Raw genomic sequence first — 17,531 nt, 5'->3', positions numbered from 1 at the left:
CCGAGCCTGACAGGAGCTGGGCAGGCTGACTGACAGAATCGATCCCCTCACCCCCCACAATGTGGCCAGGCCCTGGATCTGCTCGCCTCCCGGGCCCCCGGGCCAGGCGGCTGGGTTGGGGGCTGGAGTGTCCCCTCCTGCCTTAAAGTGTTTGCAGAAAAGAGCCCCCACCAGCCCATCAATTACCAAGACTGTCAGCCCCGAGCAGGATTTGGGACAGTGACAGGGTTAGGTAAAAGCCTTAGGGGCTAAGCTGAAAGCCAACTAGACGCTTAAATCACTCTCCATTTCTTCCTCCTGCCCTCCATCACCCTCCTCTTCAAAAAATGCATTTTTCCTTTCCCTTTAACTTCCCCAAGAATGTTACAGTTTGTGCAAAAAAAAAAAAAAAGTGTGGATGACGCGTCTTTATTATTTCAGCTGTCCTTCACATTGTGAGGGGTCCTTGCCTAAGCTCTGAGCTCCCCCTCTGTCTCCAAGCATGAACAACGTAGTGGATGCCTTGGTCCTTCCTCTGTTTCATAATGAGACCATCCTCTCATATGAGACTTGAAGAATTTTCCAGCTGGATGTGAGAGATAACACACCATGCTGCCCCTCAGATTCCCTCAGAACAATCAAGATTGTGAACAAAGGAGATTTTCCTGGATGTCCTTCGGAGCTGAAATTTTCACATCAGTCATTAAAAAGGTTTTATCCATTTTCTGGTAGAAAGCGGAGTTATGCCCAGACAGAATTCAACCACGGTTCTTTGCGCCCTTTTGCTATCGAATGCCTCCAACAAACATTTTTAACAAGGTGACCATACACTCTCCAGATGGATGTAAATATCCCTGATGCCCAGAACAGCGCTGGCATAGATTAATGCAATCAACCAATGAAGTGCTTACAAATAATTCAATTGATTGTTTGGCAGAATGGATCCATCACTATATTATTCAATAACTTTTTAAATTTTAAAATCATGTGTATTTGAGGTATACAACTTGGTGAACTGATATACATATAGTGAAATTATTACTACAATCAAACCAATTAGTATCACCAACACATTTCCAGTACACAAAACAGTCATCGTGGTGTACGTTAATCCCTATACTTATTCATCCTACAATAAAGTCAACTTTTATACCCTTTGACCAACATCTCCCCATTTCCGCTACCTCCTTGCCCCTGGTAACCACTGTTCAACTCTGCTTCTCTAGAACTGTGGCCACTTTGTGCCACACAATGCAAGAGGCACTTAGGATACAGAGATAAAAACCTTCCAGTCCCACCTAACTTCACAGAAATCACAACCAAAGTTTCACATCTATGTCAACAGCTTCAACACTTTTTTTTTTTAACCACAGCAAGAAAAATGGAATTCAAGTAAACAGATGAAAGGTATATCAAAAGAACAGAACTACTGGAATGCCTGGGTGGGTCAGTCAATAAACGTCTGCCTTTGGCTAAGGTCGTGATCCCGGGGTCCTGGGCTCGAGCCCCGCACGGGGCTCCCTGCTCTGTGGGAGGCCTGCTTCTCCCTCTCCCACTCCCCCTGCTGGTGTTCCCTCTTGCAGTCTCTCTCTGTCGAACAGATAAATAAAATCTTAATAAAAAAATTAAAAAAGAAGAACGGAACTAGAAAAAAGTACATTCTCACCCCAAGTAAAAGAAAAAAAATCCTATAAATTCATGGTATAGAATTAATCTTGAGCTGTGCAAGATATCAACTTCACATACACTGAACAGCATTTCACTGAACTACCAAACTTTCTGAGTTGCTTCTGAGTCAACCCCATAGTTTGAAGAATGTGTTGTTTCTAAGCTCTAAACCAAATTCTCACTGGTAACAATTCCTGAAAAAGCTAAAAATGGAACACACACACGCGCGTGCAAGCTAATCCAGCTCCTTCCGGTCCTGGAGCCCACACAGACAATAGGGCCAACAGCTACAGCTTAATTAGCACCTTTTCATACTGAAGCCCATCAAGGTGAGGTGCAAAAGACACAGTCATCATTTCGTCAGTCAACAGTATCAAGGTGACAAATGAAAAGGAACAAAGGGAGAAAGACAAAGATGCTCCATTTTGATGTGCCAAAGGAAAAGTGTGGCCAACAACCAAAGAACCTTGAGTGTTTGCTAGGCTTGCGCTACATGAATAGCCTCACAGAACGAAAAAACACTTGTATTAAAAGACAATACAACAACAAAACAGCATCACATATAGGCCAATTGAAACATTCTTAGGAAACACCTGTCTGAAAACTTTCTAACACTGCTTCTTGGCCACCATCCGAACTCACCTGGGAGAGAACCAACCGTGAGAATTCAATTGGGATCCGAGGGCAAATAATGAAGAGGCTGCGTCATTTGCCTGTATTGCACATCTCACGTCTGGGGTGGAAGGCTGCCTGGTTCAAGACCCCACGTGGAACTCAGGGTCACATCCAGGGAGGGTCATTCTCTCACCTCCCTGACCATCCAGGTGGAAATTAAAGATCCCAGGATACTTTTCAAAATAGCACAGGGGATCACCCAGCTGTCTAGCTTCAGTCTCAATAAAATCCAACTTAATGTTCCCAGCTGGGAATGAGTCCTTCTCGAATATAGAGGAGTCTGTGTTCGAGTCCACAATTATTAAGCTGTCCTTCGAGCACTGTAATTACTTTACAATCCACAGAGGACGTTAAGATACTTGGAGAGTGAGGGATGCTATGAAAAAGTCAATTCTATTGTAATTTATAATTGAATTTATCCACAGAGAAACAATCAGGCACTAAATGAAAGCGTCTTCTAGGGAACAAATTCACAGGTGTAGGCTTTACAACTATCAGAGGGCTTAGCTCCAAGAAAATTCCAATTCCAAAATAATAACTTTCAAGAAAAACATAACTTTTGGGTTGAGTGTTCACACTTTTAAAAAATATCCAAAAATAACATTTTAATGGCTCAATTCCCTATTAGTTTAACATAGACTCAATCTAGGGGGAATAAGACCTAATGTAAAATGAAGATAAACCAAAACAGAGTGTCTCCTGTTGAGGAGAAATTTATTATCCCTTAATACATAATAGCAATGGATAGATGCTATGTGCTTTGTTTAAAAATAAAGGAAAATGGGGCACCTGGGTGGCTCAGTCAGTTATGCATCCAGCTCTTGATTTGGGCTCAGGTCATGATTTCCAGGGTTGTGAGATCCAGACCTGCATCAGGCTCCCCAAGTCAGCGCAGGGTCTGCTTGAGATTCTCTCCTTCTGCCCCTCCCCCCGCTCACTCTTTGTCTCTCTCTCTCTAAATTTAAAAATCTTTCCTAAAAATTAAAAACCTATAAACTGTATTAATTTTATACTAACTGTTATAAGCAAAATAATGAGAGAAGCAAGTAGAACGTCTTAAACTGAAACAAAATAACAGCATCATTTAGGTGTCAAAGCTCATATGAACAGCTGTAAAGGACATACCTAAGTTTAAATATTGCATCTATAATCCATCTGTCAGCCTATGATCTGAAAGGTAGTTTTTTTTTTTTAAGATTTTATTTATTTGCTTGAGAGAGAGAGAGAGACAGCATGGGCGGGGGGGGGGGAGCAAAAGAAGAGAGAGAAGCAGACTCCCTGCGGAGCAGAGAGCCAGATGCAGGGCCTGATCCCAGGACCCTGAGATCATGACCTGAGCCAAAGGCAGACGCTTAACTGAGCCACCCAGGTGCCCCCTGAAATGTACTTCTATTACCTCAAGAGAAAAGAGCAAAGAATAGGATAATGTGTTATTTTAGCTGTTGCTGCATTAAAAAAAAAAGTTATCCCAAAACTTAATAGCTTTAAACAGCAAGCATTTATTCCTCATAGTTTCTGTGGGTCAGAAATCCAGGTGTGGCTGAGCTGGATGTCTCCAGGGAAGAGCCCAGGGTCTCTTACAAGGTGCCCTGAGTAAAAGCAATGTACTTGTTACTCATGCTAGGCCCCTGGATAGTTGGTGCCAACAACATGCCTCGGGATGGGGACTGGCTATGAGAAAGACCAGCCACATGATTAGAGGGCTAGGACCCTAAGCCACACGATATCAGTGGCCCTTCCAGGGAAGAGAGGGTGGAGATTGAGCCATGCGGTCAAGGACACAATCAGTCGTGCCTACATGATGAAACACATCAGGGGACACTGAGGACCCTGATGCTTTGCATCTGGGCCCTCCCAGTCCCAGATTCTGCCCTATGTGTTTCTTCGTTGGGCTGGTTCTGATTTACACCCTTCTGCTGTAAGAAAACTGTAATTGTGAGTTTAGTGCTTTCCCGAGTTCTGTGAGTCATTCTACCATATTATCAAACCTGAGGGAGTCCATGAGGGACCCCCAAGTTTATAACTCATGTGAGGATTGCCTTGGGGACTCCCACACTTGTAACTGGGGCAGAAGTCTTGGGCAGACTCGGTGGTCTTGGAGGACTGTGCCCTTCACCTTGAGGCTGGCTAACTCCAGGCCGTACCTAAGAGACTTTTGCTTGCTCTTCTATTTATCCCACAAGGAATTGTCTACTTTGTTCATCTGTTTTTTGAAGCAATTTCTGTTTTTGAAGACAATTTCCTCAAGAGATGTCCTAGATAAAACGGTAGAGAAACTACCTTTATTCTTTCAAAGTCCCATCAGGTGACCGCCCCCAGCCTAAGGGAGCCTCCAGGACAATGGTGATCCCCGTGTCAAAGTTTAACAGTTGGAATGTGAACACAGTGACGTGAACTTTATGAATCGTACCAAACACAATGGCAGCCAAGTTACTGAAATGTTTGGCAATTTGATACCACAGTAAATATTTTGGTATTTCTAGCTCAGTGTATTTTACTATTTGAAGGTCAGATTGTTCCTTCATCATAGTCCCCCATCATAGTAAATATTTACTGAGAGTATTCTATGTGCCAAGCACTGATAGTGCTTCCCAGAACACTTCCATGTAATCCACCCATGAGGTCACAGTTACTACCATTTTACATTGTATTTTATATATGGGGAAACTGAGGAACAGAGAAACAAAGTTGTCAAGAAAAACAGCATTCTAAATTCACACTGAAAAGCCAGTTAGCAGACACTATACCCGTTCTTGGGAGGGTCATTTTTCCTTAGAATGTAAAATTGATTGGCAAGCAGTAGGCTTTGATTCTTCATTGCTGTGGTTAGATCACTGTAGACTTCATTGCCTTCTAAAAAGGCATTTGAAATTATGTGTAAAATAAAAAAAAAAAAAACTTTAAAACTATCTTCTTCGAATAAGGGTTGCAAAGGCAAAAGGCTCAGAGGGTTGGGCAGACGACCCGAATGAGGGGGTAAAGCAGCTCTATGCGGCCCAGGTGAACGCAGGTACGCCCGCGCCCCCTACAGGCAGCAAAGACAAAAGGGTCCCGCCGCTGCCTGTGGGGACAACGTCCAAAATCTGGCGTTTTCTGTGAAAACATCTAATTTTTAAATGTTGGCAACAAATTCATTTTTTTAAAACTCTGTAAGCTAAGCAAAACACATCAGTGGTTCAGAATTCTGACCTAGAAAAATGAACAAAGAAAACAACAGTTATTTTTGTTCATTTGATCCCTATGAAGGATCAAACCGGATAAGCCTGGCCAGGGATTGCTGCGAAAGCAGCTTGACTCTGGAGAGTGGATCACTTCACAGAGTAACTCTCCACCTCCCAAACTTTGCAGACATTAAGCTGACCAGGGAGAGAGATAGCTAAGAAAGGCATCGTGAAGTCATGAGTTCTTGAGGTTGGGAGGAATCTTCAAAGATGAGCTAATCCATTAAAGGAATCCCTTCGACCAGGATTTCTAACACATAATTACTGTTTCTTCTTGAATCTTCTAGGGGACCAATTTGAAGGCAGCCCATCTCACTTCTAAAGAGCTCCAATGGCTATGAAAATTATTCCTGATACTGGCTTGAAATATGCCCTCCACTCACTAGGTAGTTCTCTGGAGCCGCATAAAGGCCCTTCCAATTTTCAAAGACATCCTTCACCCCATCTTTTCTTTTTTTTATTTTATTTATTTATTCATAAGAGACACACAGAGAGAGAGGCAGAGGGAGAAGCAGGCTCCCTGCAGAACAGGGAGCCCGATGGGGGACTCGATCCCAGGATCCCAGGATCATGACCTGAGCCAAAGGCACTTAACCAACTCAACACCCAGGCGCCCTCACCCCATGTTTTCTGTTACTTCAGGTTAGCACCCCCGGGGCCCTCATACAAATGCTCTTGGAATTTCTCCATACCCTAGTCCCCCTCTTCTGGGCGGCTTCGGGACATAAGGCTCCCTTTTAAAACAAAGCATCTACAACTACACATGCAGGGAATGAGCAGCCCACGTGGCTATATAATCGAGGGGTTGAGATGAAACAGTCAAACGATGCCTTTAAATTTTTCATTTTTAATTTCATAATTTGAGGATTAAATTATTCTGGATCCTACATTCTAATGTAATAGATTCATTTAGAAACGTGGCTTATCTTTCCTCCCCACGTTTCATCACAAAAATTACCGACTCTTCATTTCCATCTTTGATGTCATCTTTGCCATCACAAGAGCTTCTTCGGGAATCATGTGAAGCCATTTTCCAGAGCCAACATCTTTAGTTCTAAGTTGTTCAAAATGAGGTCTTTTTAAAACATTTCGCTGATCAGGTCATGATCTCAGGATCATGGGATCGGGTGCCCAGTCGGGCTCTGAGCTGGGCTTAGAGCCTGCTTAAGATTCTCTCTCTCTCTCCCTCCACCCCTCTGCCCCCTGCCTCTGCTCATGCTCTCACTCTCTCTTTAAAAAAAGGGGGGGATAAAAAATAAAAAAACGTTTTACTGAAGCACTGTATTTAAGAAAGGTGCACAAAGCATTTTTATTTGGTCCGCTGGCTTTGCACAAAGTGGACTGAGCCTTGCGACCATCACACAGCCAGCACCTCAGGAGCCCCCCATCTCCCTCTTTCAGAAGGTAACCACCCCCTCACCTCTAGCACAGTCTTTTAGAGCTGCCTATTTTCGAATTTTATATAAGTGCTTTATTGTGTTTAGTTCCGTGTGGTCAAGATTCATCCAGATCGTTTCATTTTATAGTTGGTGTACCTCTGGTTCAAGGAATCCAGCACTGTTTAAATCTGGGTGTGGTGCGTTTACTAAAAACGTTCTCCTAAGCCACAATGTCCATTTGCATAGTGTTAGGCAATTGGGTTTTTAAATTCATCTATGACCCCTTAACTGGCTAAGCTTTGTGGAGCAATTTCTGAAAGATCAAGGAAAGACTCGCTTACATCAACATTCAATATTTCAAATCATGAGGTCATACGACTGGGAATAATCGCAAAATTGATGTTAAATTTCTTTGCCTCCTTTTTTAACCCATTCTATCAAGGAGTTTCTGTGAGCATCAAAACTAGCATTGACTGAGGTATTTTTATGCTAATATGTCTTCCTAATACAATATATTCTTTTCTCCTATAAATGAGGAAACAGATCCATAAATACAGAGAACTAGTGGTTGCCAGAGGGGCAAAATGGGTGAAGGGGAGTGGGAGGTACAGGCTTCCAGTTATGGAATGAATAGCCATGGGCATGAAAGGTGCAGCATAAGGAATATATAGTCAATGCCATGGAATGGTGCTGCACTGTGAGAGGTGGTACCCACACTTGTCGTGAACATAGCATAACATATAGAATTACTGGATCGTGTGCTATTCACCTGAAACGAATGTAACATGTGTGTCAACTCTACTTCAATTTAAACAAATGAGTTAGAACTTGAATATAAGGTGGCTCTTTTTTTTCCCTAATAGATGACTTTGGTAGGAAAAATACATTCAGGTATAAAATGTGTCTCATATTAATTAACCTCCATTTGGATCCCACCATTGTCTCTTACTGAGTTTGTGATCAGTTAAAATACTGATCTTTTGCACGTAAATGCCTATTAAACTATTCATCCCCTATGTATCTTTATACTTACACTTTCTTTTTTTTTAAGAGTTTATGTATTTATTAGAGAGAGAGAGAGCTCGAGCGCGGAGGAGAGGGAGAAGCAGATTCCCCATTGAGCAGGGAGCCGGACACAGGGCTCAATCCCAGGACTCTGAGATCATGACCTGAGCTGAAGGCAGATGCTTAACCTACTGAGCTACCCGGGTACCCCTATACTTACACTTTTAAACAAATATAAATTTTTTTATATTACAATTTTAACATTAAGATGAACTGGCCTGTATATAATGCTTAGGATTTTCCAAAGCACTTGAAAATATACACGATCACAATTTGATGCACTAGCCCAGGGAATAAATTATTACATGCATCTTATAGACAGGAACATAATTATCACCGCTACACTTCACTTTGTTTCAGGGATAATGCTCATGTTTTATATAGGGCTCATTCAAATGAAAGAAGATATTACATAACAAAACTGGCAAAAAGTCACGATATTTGAATATTCACCAAAAAAAACACAAAGAGTAAAACACACAGGGGGAAATATAATTGCTATAAATTTAAAAAAATCAAACTGAAATAATCATGAGTGCCATTTCCAACCTAGCCAATGAACAAAAGGACCAGGCAAAATCCAATGCTGATAAAATTGCAGTAAAACTGTTAAACTCATTATTTGCTGGTGACTACATAAATTAGCATAATATTTCTGGAAAAGTAAATTGACGATATATATTTTTTAAATGTCAAAAAATTCATTCCCTTTAATCAACTATTCCCATGTGTAAAACTTACTCTTGAGGAAATAATTCAGAAGGATAAAAGAAGTCGTTTGCAGGAAGATGTTCACTGGAGCAGTATTTACAATAATAAGAAAAGGAAAAAGCCAAGGTTTCTTTCAAACAAAATAAAACAAAGCATTGCTCAAATGACTCCATCACCCAATCTCTCTCTCTCACACATAAGTATACTTTGCAAAGAGGAGAAAAAAAATTGCCGTTTCTCCATTTTCATCAACCTTGTTTACTCCCAATATTACCAAAAAGGAATACACTGCATTTCATACAATACTTTCTCCTTGTATTTTCTCATTTAACCACGTAGTTAAGTTTGGATTTGTCCAAAAATGATCTGGGCAGCCCGAGCCTAAGAAGTCTAATAGGGGCTCCAAAACCTCACAAGCATGGGGATCTTCCAAAACAGAGAGATGCACACAGGCAGATGGGTTGTGTGATGCAAATATATTCACATGCATCTCCAGGAGATCTGAGCCATCACTTGTCCAGTGACCATGCCCTCCAAACAGTTTGGGGGGCACAACACATGAATGTGTCCCCAACAGGCATTTCTCTTTTAGTGTTAAAAATGCACAGTAGCCCCCCAACTACCTTGCTGTTGGGGGAAGGAGAGACTCATCCATGCCCTTCATAACAAGCCTCACCCAAATAAACACAATTTAGACTTTACCATAAAATTCGATTTTCTCCTAGCAGAGAAATGTTCGTTTGGTTCATACATCAGCTGGGATATGCAGGGCATACCTGGGAGCAGAAAGCTGGGGACTTACAGGAGTTTTTCTGCCTTAAATAATCTAGTGCCTTAACTTCCCCTCCTAGGGGACCGGAGAACCCGCTCAGACCACTGAAACGTGCCCAACTCCGGTGTTGGACTTCCCAGGTTCACATGTTTCTGGCCACTGTGCGACATGTTTATTGGTCTTGAGGGACAAGGCATAGGACAGGAAACTGCAACCTTGCACCCACCTGACTTAGCTGTGGGCCAATCAGCCGTGGTGTGGGCTTTGTGGAGCTCCACATGGTAGCCAGAGCCCTGCCTGCTATTAACCCCCCTCACATCCAACTCGCTGTAAAATTTGTACTAGCAAGGCCAGGGTAGTTAAATATACGGCTGGGGTAATGAAGCAGGTTACAGATGAATATTATTTGGTCTGCAAACAATTCTATAAAAGGTTCCAGAGGGTTGTGTCTTGAGGATTGTAGCTTATGTGTGGGGCTTTGCCAGGAAATGCCTAATTATGACACCTGCATGCATTTCAATGCAATTGGGCCCCAAGGACCCGCCACCTTGTGTATACAAGTCCGCCTTGCCTCTTCAGCAGGGAGCCACGATGATCTCCCCGTGCAGAAGATGGAGAGCAAACAGGGCCTTGTTAGCAGCACCTTTGGAGAAAATGGCTCAGCTCACCGTGCGCTGGTGTGCAGGACTAGCATGTTTCACCCATGTTATGGCCTCAGGCAACCAGCACTAAAGACGCTGACACTTAAAATGAGCCACTTGCATGTCCCCTATCCACCCCAGGCCTTCTGAAGGTGCGCTAATTTTTTCATGAAAAGCTACTTCACAGAGTGGACCGTTATCAGAGAATAATTTCTCGGTCCTTCGAGATCAGGGGTTCTGTTCGTGGCATTGAGGAATGCTTCCTAAAACCTGCAGGCAGAACGGGCAGTGGGTAGAAGGATAAGGAGGGGTTGTGTGGCTTTCATTTGTTTCTCGAAGAAGACTGGGGCTTGACTCTGCCTGGTATAAATGCTCCATTTCTGCCGTGGGGATCTGCTGAAGAACTTAAAGAAAGGGAGTGTGAGCCATCTTCTCCTCTTCCTGGGCAGATAGAACGGCCCTACCACCGGGGCCTTGTCAATGGAATATGAAAAGGAAAATGGTACCCGTTCTGGCCAAGGTTTTTAAGAAGTGGCTGTCCCTCCCACACACTCTTTCTCCTTCCACAGCTCATGAAGAGGGTGGCAAGTGTGTAGGGCATGATGGAATCAGAAGACAAAAGAAGTCTGGGTTCCTGAATCACCATGTGGAAGAAAGCTCTCCACCAGCCAGGCACAGCCGCCTCAGAATGGAAAGCAAAAAAATAAAGTTCTGTCATGTCAAAGATTATACGTGTCTGTACAGCCTGATCTCCCCTAATGCAGAGAGTGAGTGACATGGTCAGATTCGCATTTTAGAATGAGCCTCACATTTCAAATATGGTTTTCGTGAAGAAGAGAAACATCAGGCTTTCATTCTCCTGCAATACTTTTTGTATTATCACTTTTCAAAGTGCCCGACACATCCCATCATTCCCAGAGCGCCAAAATCTTAGACAACAAAAAACCATTTTATTTATAGGTTGGCTGCAGGGTCATCTCCTTCAGACGTTGAAAACAAGGGCAAAAAGTCTTCCCATACTATTTCCCTAAGTATTACATCCAATTTTCCCTTGAATACCTCTAGTTCTAGTGTCCTGACAGCTTCCTGTGCAAAATTATTCTACAGCTTGATTGACCTTCAATGGTTCAGAATGTTCTTTTCCCCAGTGTCAGACTTTAGTTTTCCTTCTCCTGACTTCAGAGAGCTGGCCACAATCTGGCGAATGAAATAGCCCCATAGTCAAAACCTAAAATACGGCCTTAAATAACTGAAATTCTCTCTGGATGCTCTCATTAAAGTGTCATAACAAGGGAATGGAATAAATCTTCATCTGACAGCCGTTGAGATTTCAAACAACTCAGCCATGGTGACAACACAAGGGGTAAAACCGTGACTGGGACTTGGTCTGAAGAACCCAAGCCACTTGGCTTCCTGGTATCCGACTGAAGGAGGCATTTTCGCTACTGACTCATGCTCAAGTTCCTCAATAGCCTGGGAGTTAAAATTTGGAATTCATTGAGCATTTTGGCTGTGACTGAGTCTAGGGACTGGAAACATCTTCTTTTAAAAATATTGTAATTTAGGGGCAGCTGGGTAGCTGGGTCGGTTACGTGCCTACCTTCAGCTCAGGTCAAGATCTCAGGGTCCTGGGATCAAGCCCTGCATCGGGCTCCCAGCTCAGCAAGGAGTCTGCTTCTCCTTCTCCCTCTCCCTCTGCCCCTCACCCTTGCTCGTGTGTGTGCACTCACTCTCTCTCTCTCTCTCTCTCTCTCTCTCGTTCTGGTCTCTCTCTCTCAAATAAATAAAAATCTTTAAAAATAATAAATAAATAAATGTATTGTAATTCCAGGGATGCCTGGGTGGTTCAGTTCGTTAAGCATCTGACTTCAGCTCAGGTTATAATCTTAGGGTCCTGGGATGGAGCCCCATGTTGGGCTCCGTGCTCAGCAGGGAACCTGTTTCTCCCTCTGCCTCTGCCCCTCTCCCTGCCTATGCCCTTCCCCCTCCTCCTGCTTGTGCTCACGCTCTCTCTCTCTCTCATATACATAAATAAATAAATAAAGTATTGTAATTCCCTTGAAAGTTACAGGGAGAATCTTTTATAGGCAGGAGGTATCCAGAGGTAGTGAAATTCAAGAAAATTACCATTTTGTTGCTCAAAGTGAGCTCTCAGACTTGATCTGGAGTTGGGGAAATTTTGGAAATTTTCATTGGTCTTGATGGGTCCCTCTGTTGATCTGACAGCATTCTGAGACTAAGGGCCTGGGTGTCTCTTTTCTCTTCTTCCCTCCATTGCCCCCCCTCCTATGAGTAGGAGAAATAGTCCCCACACGCAGCAACACAGCCTCACACTCCATTTCTTGTTCAGTGACATGCAGGTGGTCTTTGCCGCGGGGAGGAATCAGCCTTCCCAAGCCAAGAGAGGGAGGCATCCACACCCAACCCTGCTCCTAGGGCAGAGGCAAGCGGTGGTAGGGGCCAGGCAGCCCTGAGCAGGTGAAGTCACAGGGAGTCCACACCAGACGCGTGGCCAGAGCAGAGTAATGAGGTCAATGTGAACACAACTGGAAGGCACGTTCCTCGGGACACACAGGCAGCGTGGAAACAGCCTGACCTTATGCTGTAGAATCCAAACCCATCGAGTCAATTGCCAGGAAACATGACATGACCTTTTGGATGCAGTGAACATCTCTGCAAGAACAGGCTGCCCTGCTCTTTTCCATTTCACTGCTGCCCCTGAGGCTGTAAGTCACTGAAAATAATAGCCCAGGCTCCAAATCTATGCTCCTTTAATGAAACACACACACACACACACACACACACGCATCAAGTATTGACATTGGGGCGCACGCGTGCACACACACACGCATCCATGTATATGAGCATACAAACATATATATACACCCATATACTATGTGTATTCATTTCTTAATTTACTTCAATCCCTTCCAACTCAATACCAGATGTCCTTTATTAGCATATTCATTCTAGCTTACATTTTGAATAGAAATCTTTGGGATCCAGTGCATGTTTTCAAGTGAGAAAATAACCCTTGTGGCCTCATTCTCAACACCACCCAGGGATCCCTGTCTTGAGGCCATTAACAAAGCCACTTTCCAGCCCAACACCGACACAGCCCTAGAGAAGAAGGGCAGCTAAATTCTATACTTCTGTTTTCTTTCTTCTGTCTTCCTTCCATCCTTCTCCACATTTGTTAGAATCCAGACCCACAGCATTTTCTTCATGATTAGCAGTGGCACGTTTTCTGTCTTCAGAAAAACGTTAACTCCTGTAGTTGGGGTCTGAACCTCAAGCTCTGGAGGTTGGAATCTTGGAAGCTCTGGCCAGGAGTTCAAGGAATAAGCACGGAAAAGATTTAAACAGTCTCTGCGCAGGAAACTGCTTATCTGAAGACTATTAGATCAGGGCCCACTACACGTCACCACGAGCCCTTCAAAAGACTTTGCAAAGGATCTACGGCTCTGAAATTTTCAACAGAAAAAAAACTTTCTAGCAGGAAAATGGAAAACACTAGCAATTCACTTAGAGTCTGAATATGATCCTATTTAAAAAAAAAATAAAAAAGAAACTTGGGGCAGGGATGGGGGGGTCCAATATGCAGTTCATACAAACGTTTTCTCTTTGTTGCTGAGGACAAAACAGCATCACAGTGAGCAGGCTAGCTAAACACAGTTAACTGCATGAGCATTGCATATATTGAGTTCCCCGAAGGATAACGTATGCCAAGATTGCTCTCCTCATGTTCTGTGCTCTACTTAAAACTTGGAATGACAAATGGGCAACTGGGACGGCTCCCGGGAGCTGTGAAATACATTCCCGACAGATCACAAAATACTTTGAGCAATCATTAGAAAATGTAATCACTACTTTACCATATAAAACTTTCTCACTGTTGGAGGTTGATTTTTGTAGGTTTAATATAGCTCTAGGTCATGCTTTATGGATCACTCTGCAGAAACACTCTGCTGGAAGTTTCCATCAAGGTTAGCTCAGCAACAAGGAGGTGAGGGGGCCTGGGCAGGGGTGCGGCCTTCCTTCCTACTGAGCTGGGAGATCGTAATTCTTGGTCCTCCGAGAGGGCTTCACTTTGGAGATGCTCCCAGCAAAGGCATCCTACAGGTCCTGTTTTCTGGAGGTAAGCCCCATGAAATTTATAAAATCAGCAAGTAATGGAAAACTCATGTGGAGCCAAAGTTGCCCTGGAAAATCCCTTAAGTAGCTCATTATATAGAATAAGAAAAATCAAGATACCTAGCACCTAGTGAGCCAACTCTATTCTAACCTTAAGAGGGAGGTATGATTATGCGTTCCATTTTATAGATGTGGGAAACTGAGGCACAGAGCGATTCAGTTATACTTGCCCAAAGTCACAGACCCACCAAGTGGCAGTACCAGAATTTGAACACTGGGAAGTCTGGCTCCGGACTCGGCTCCAGAGCCCTAGTTCTATTGTCTCTCACTCAGCACACATGGTTCGGTGCATTCTACCCAGTACACTATCGTGTGTGTATAAAAATCCAATGTCAGATGAACTGTGAAGGAGGATGAATCTTGTGTATCTGCCAGTGATGAGTCTCTCTCTTCCCCAGTGCCACTGAAATGATCATTTTCCTCTTGTAAGGAGCACAGAGAGTTGAATTTGACTAAGTTCAGTGTTTATCCGATGTGATTTTGCTGTCTGCGAGGTGATTTTATTCCATCAGGGCTGACTGAAACTGGAGATTGCGGGGAAGAAAGCTGCATCCTCCCCAGACTAAGGCAGTGCAGGTCAAGGGCACCCTGCAGCACGTGGTGGTCCAGCAATGTGTGATGGCTGGGGCTCTGCTTTCTCCTCTGAGTAACACCAGGACCCAGTGTGACTCACACCAACATCCTTCTTGCTCGGAGTGCTGTCTGTTACACACTTCACCACAGCACTGTGCTTCATGGGCACTTCTGTTTTGAAGCTACCACAGCTGCCAAAGCTAACCCCATTTAACCAAAAAGGAGCCCCAGAGAGCTGGACAGCTTACAGGATACTATGGAAGTATTCCTCTTGTCCTAAGGCATGAGTAAAACCAAAAACTGGGATTAAACACATTTTAAAAATAGGCTTGGGCACCTGGGTGGCTCAGATGGTTAAGCGTCTGCCTTCGGCTCAGGTCATGATCCCAGGGTCCTGGGATCGAGTTCCGCATTGGGCCCCCTGCTCCTTGGGAGCCTGCTTCTCCCTCTGCCTCTCTCTCTCTGTCTCTCATGAATAAATAAATAAAATCTTAAAAAAAAAATGGGCTTGCCCAGGACAACCAAAGAAATATTTAGGAACTCCTTCTTCCTCAGAGACTCACATAATGAACTAAATCATCAAAAAACAAACAAACACATGAAAAACTGTTGGTTAATGGGAAAGATATGTTGTGCATTTGGAATATTTCCAGAAGAAATAGAGTGGCATACCCCCTGAACAAGTCACCACAGAGCTGCGTCATACATTTCAGTCTTAAAGGCACAGAGCCCTGGTTTTGTTGTTTCCCAGGGCAAACTCACCATAGTCAAATCAAGAGAGACTGATGTATAAACCCAATGCCTTCCGATTAATGGCCTTGGTATGACTGGACTATTTTCTCAGGCACAGTCAGGAGAGAATACAGAATAGAAAACCAAATTATGACCAGAAAGGGACTTGAGGAACATGAAATCAGAACCAAGACACATACCAGATCTGAAGAGTGTAGCTCAGTGGATATGTGTGAGGCATTCTTCCCCATCGTGGGAAGAACCTTGCCAAAGGGCATCACCCTAAACTCCTGCTGCCCAGTCCACAGCCTCACACAACCTCACCCCCACAGCAACAGTTGGTTCCAAACTCAGCTTTTTTGACCTCCCCAGAAGCAGGAGCACACAACCCCCTCCTTGGAGGTTGGAGTCCCAGCTCCCTGACACCCCTTCTGAACTCTCCTGAAGTTCCATTAGCAGCCAGCTATGCCCCCTCCTCCACCCTCTAAGTTACAGCTCTGCAGGGCCCCACCCCTAAGCTCCTGGTTCCCATAACTGCACATTCTGGTAGTAGCTTCCTGCAGTTGCTATCACTGTGTTACTTCTGTTTGTTCTTTCAGTCCTTCCATATTAAATCATCCCTGCTGATATAGCTACTGTGTTTTCCATCTCTCTGTTTTCTTGACTGGACTCTGACCATTACACAACTATCTTTATTTCATTTGTACGCTCTATTAGGAACCCTCTTGGTTCTCCAATGTTGCTCCCAACCATAGGTGATATAGCTTGCTTGGGGATGGTGGAGGGACTGAACAAGGGGAAAGATGCCAAAATATGTTCCTATTTCTCCCTGAGATGTGTTGCATGGATAGCCACCACCCAGAGTCCTCTACACTGTGTCTATCAGAATCACCTTGGGAGTTTTGTAAGCACACAGACACCGGGTCTTACATCCGGGTCACTCACTCCGAAACTTCAGGGTCCAGGCTGGGCAGCTATGGATTCTAGAAGCTCCACAAGTGATTAAGCTTAGTAACCTAAACTGAAAACCACCAATGGGGCACCTGGGTGGCTCAGTTGGTTAGGCGACTGCCTTCGGCTCAGGTCATGATCCTGGAGTCCCGGGATCGAGTCCCGCATCGGGCTCCCTGCTCAGCGGGGGGTCTGCTTCTCCCTCTGACCCTCTTCCCTCTCGTGCTCTCTATCTCTCATTCTTTCTCTCTCAAATAAATAAATAAAATCTTAAAAAAAAAAAAGAAAACTACCAATGGACTGAGACAAGTCATAGACATTGCCCACAGGCTGCTCTACACAGCACCCATCTCTGGACTCCAGCAGCTCACAATTAAAGACAGGTTAGACTCAAACACACTTCTGGTTTCGGTTCTGACATGTAAAGAGCTTAGGAGCTGTCACTCCCCTTCTTAAAAAAAAGACTGAACAAACTGAAAATCTTAGACCCATCAGAGCATTGAGCTCTGGAGAGACGTGAATCCAGAGTCACCATGGAGATCTGCTCACCTGGAGTGGAAGCCTGTGGAGCCATTAGCTGGTTGGATGACTTAAACGGCAAGCTTGAGAAATTTCTGGAGTCTGGGTGTAGTATTATGTAAGAAACTTTGGGGGCTACAGTCTTGTAGGAACCCCACACTTTTGTGGGTTTGCCACCAGGTTGTTATAGTCTAGATCCCTTCATGGCTTTAGCAGTGGCAAGGGCAGAGTAATCATTGTGAAATACCTCTGAGAATACCTCATAATGAAGGCTTACTCTCCAAGGGAAAGGGCTTTCACACAGCCTCATCCCAGCAGAGGAAGGGCACTTCTCTGCCTCTAGCCCCCCTCTGGACTTTCCATCTCATCTGAGGGGCTGGGGATAAGCTACTCCACTGGGGAAACAGGAAGGCCAGAGATACAGGCCCACTAAAATACTGAGATGTAACTG

At 44.0% G+C, this 17,531-nt stretch overlaps 1 long non-coding RNA gene across 1 annotated transcript in view; it reads right to left on the bottom strand.

The window, feature by feature from the left end:
* LOC113909883 overlaps nt 1-17,269 on the bottom strand; it is a 50,677-nt gene extending 33,408 nt beyond the window's left edge. The window contains exon 1 of the long non-coding RNA XR_003515847.2: nt 17,111-17,269. This is a non-coding gene — a long non-coding RNA (uncharacterized LOC113909883). The remainder of the gene's footprint in view (nt 1-17,110) is intronic.
* Between the last annotated feature and the right edge of the window lie 262 nt (nt 17,270-17,531).

The sequence above is a fragment of the Zalophus californianus genome, chromosome 6, assembly GCF_009762305.2.
Source record: "Zalophus californianus isolate mZalCal1 chromosome 6, mZalCal1.pri.v2, whole genome shotgun sequence".
Taxonomy (NCBI): Eukaryota; Metazoa; Chordata; class Mammalia; order Carnivora; family Otariidae; genus Zalophus; species Zalophus californianus.
The sequence above is the reverse complement of the archived record's forward strand: the minus strand, read 5'-3'. Positions and strand labels throughout refer to the sequence as shown.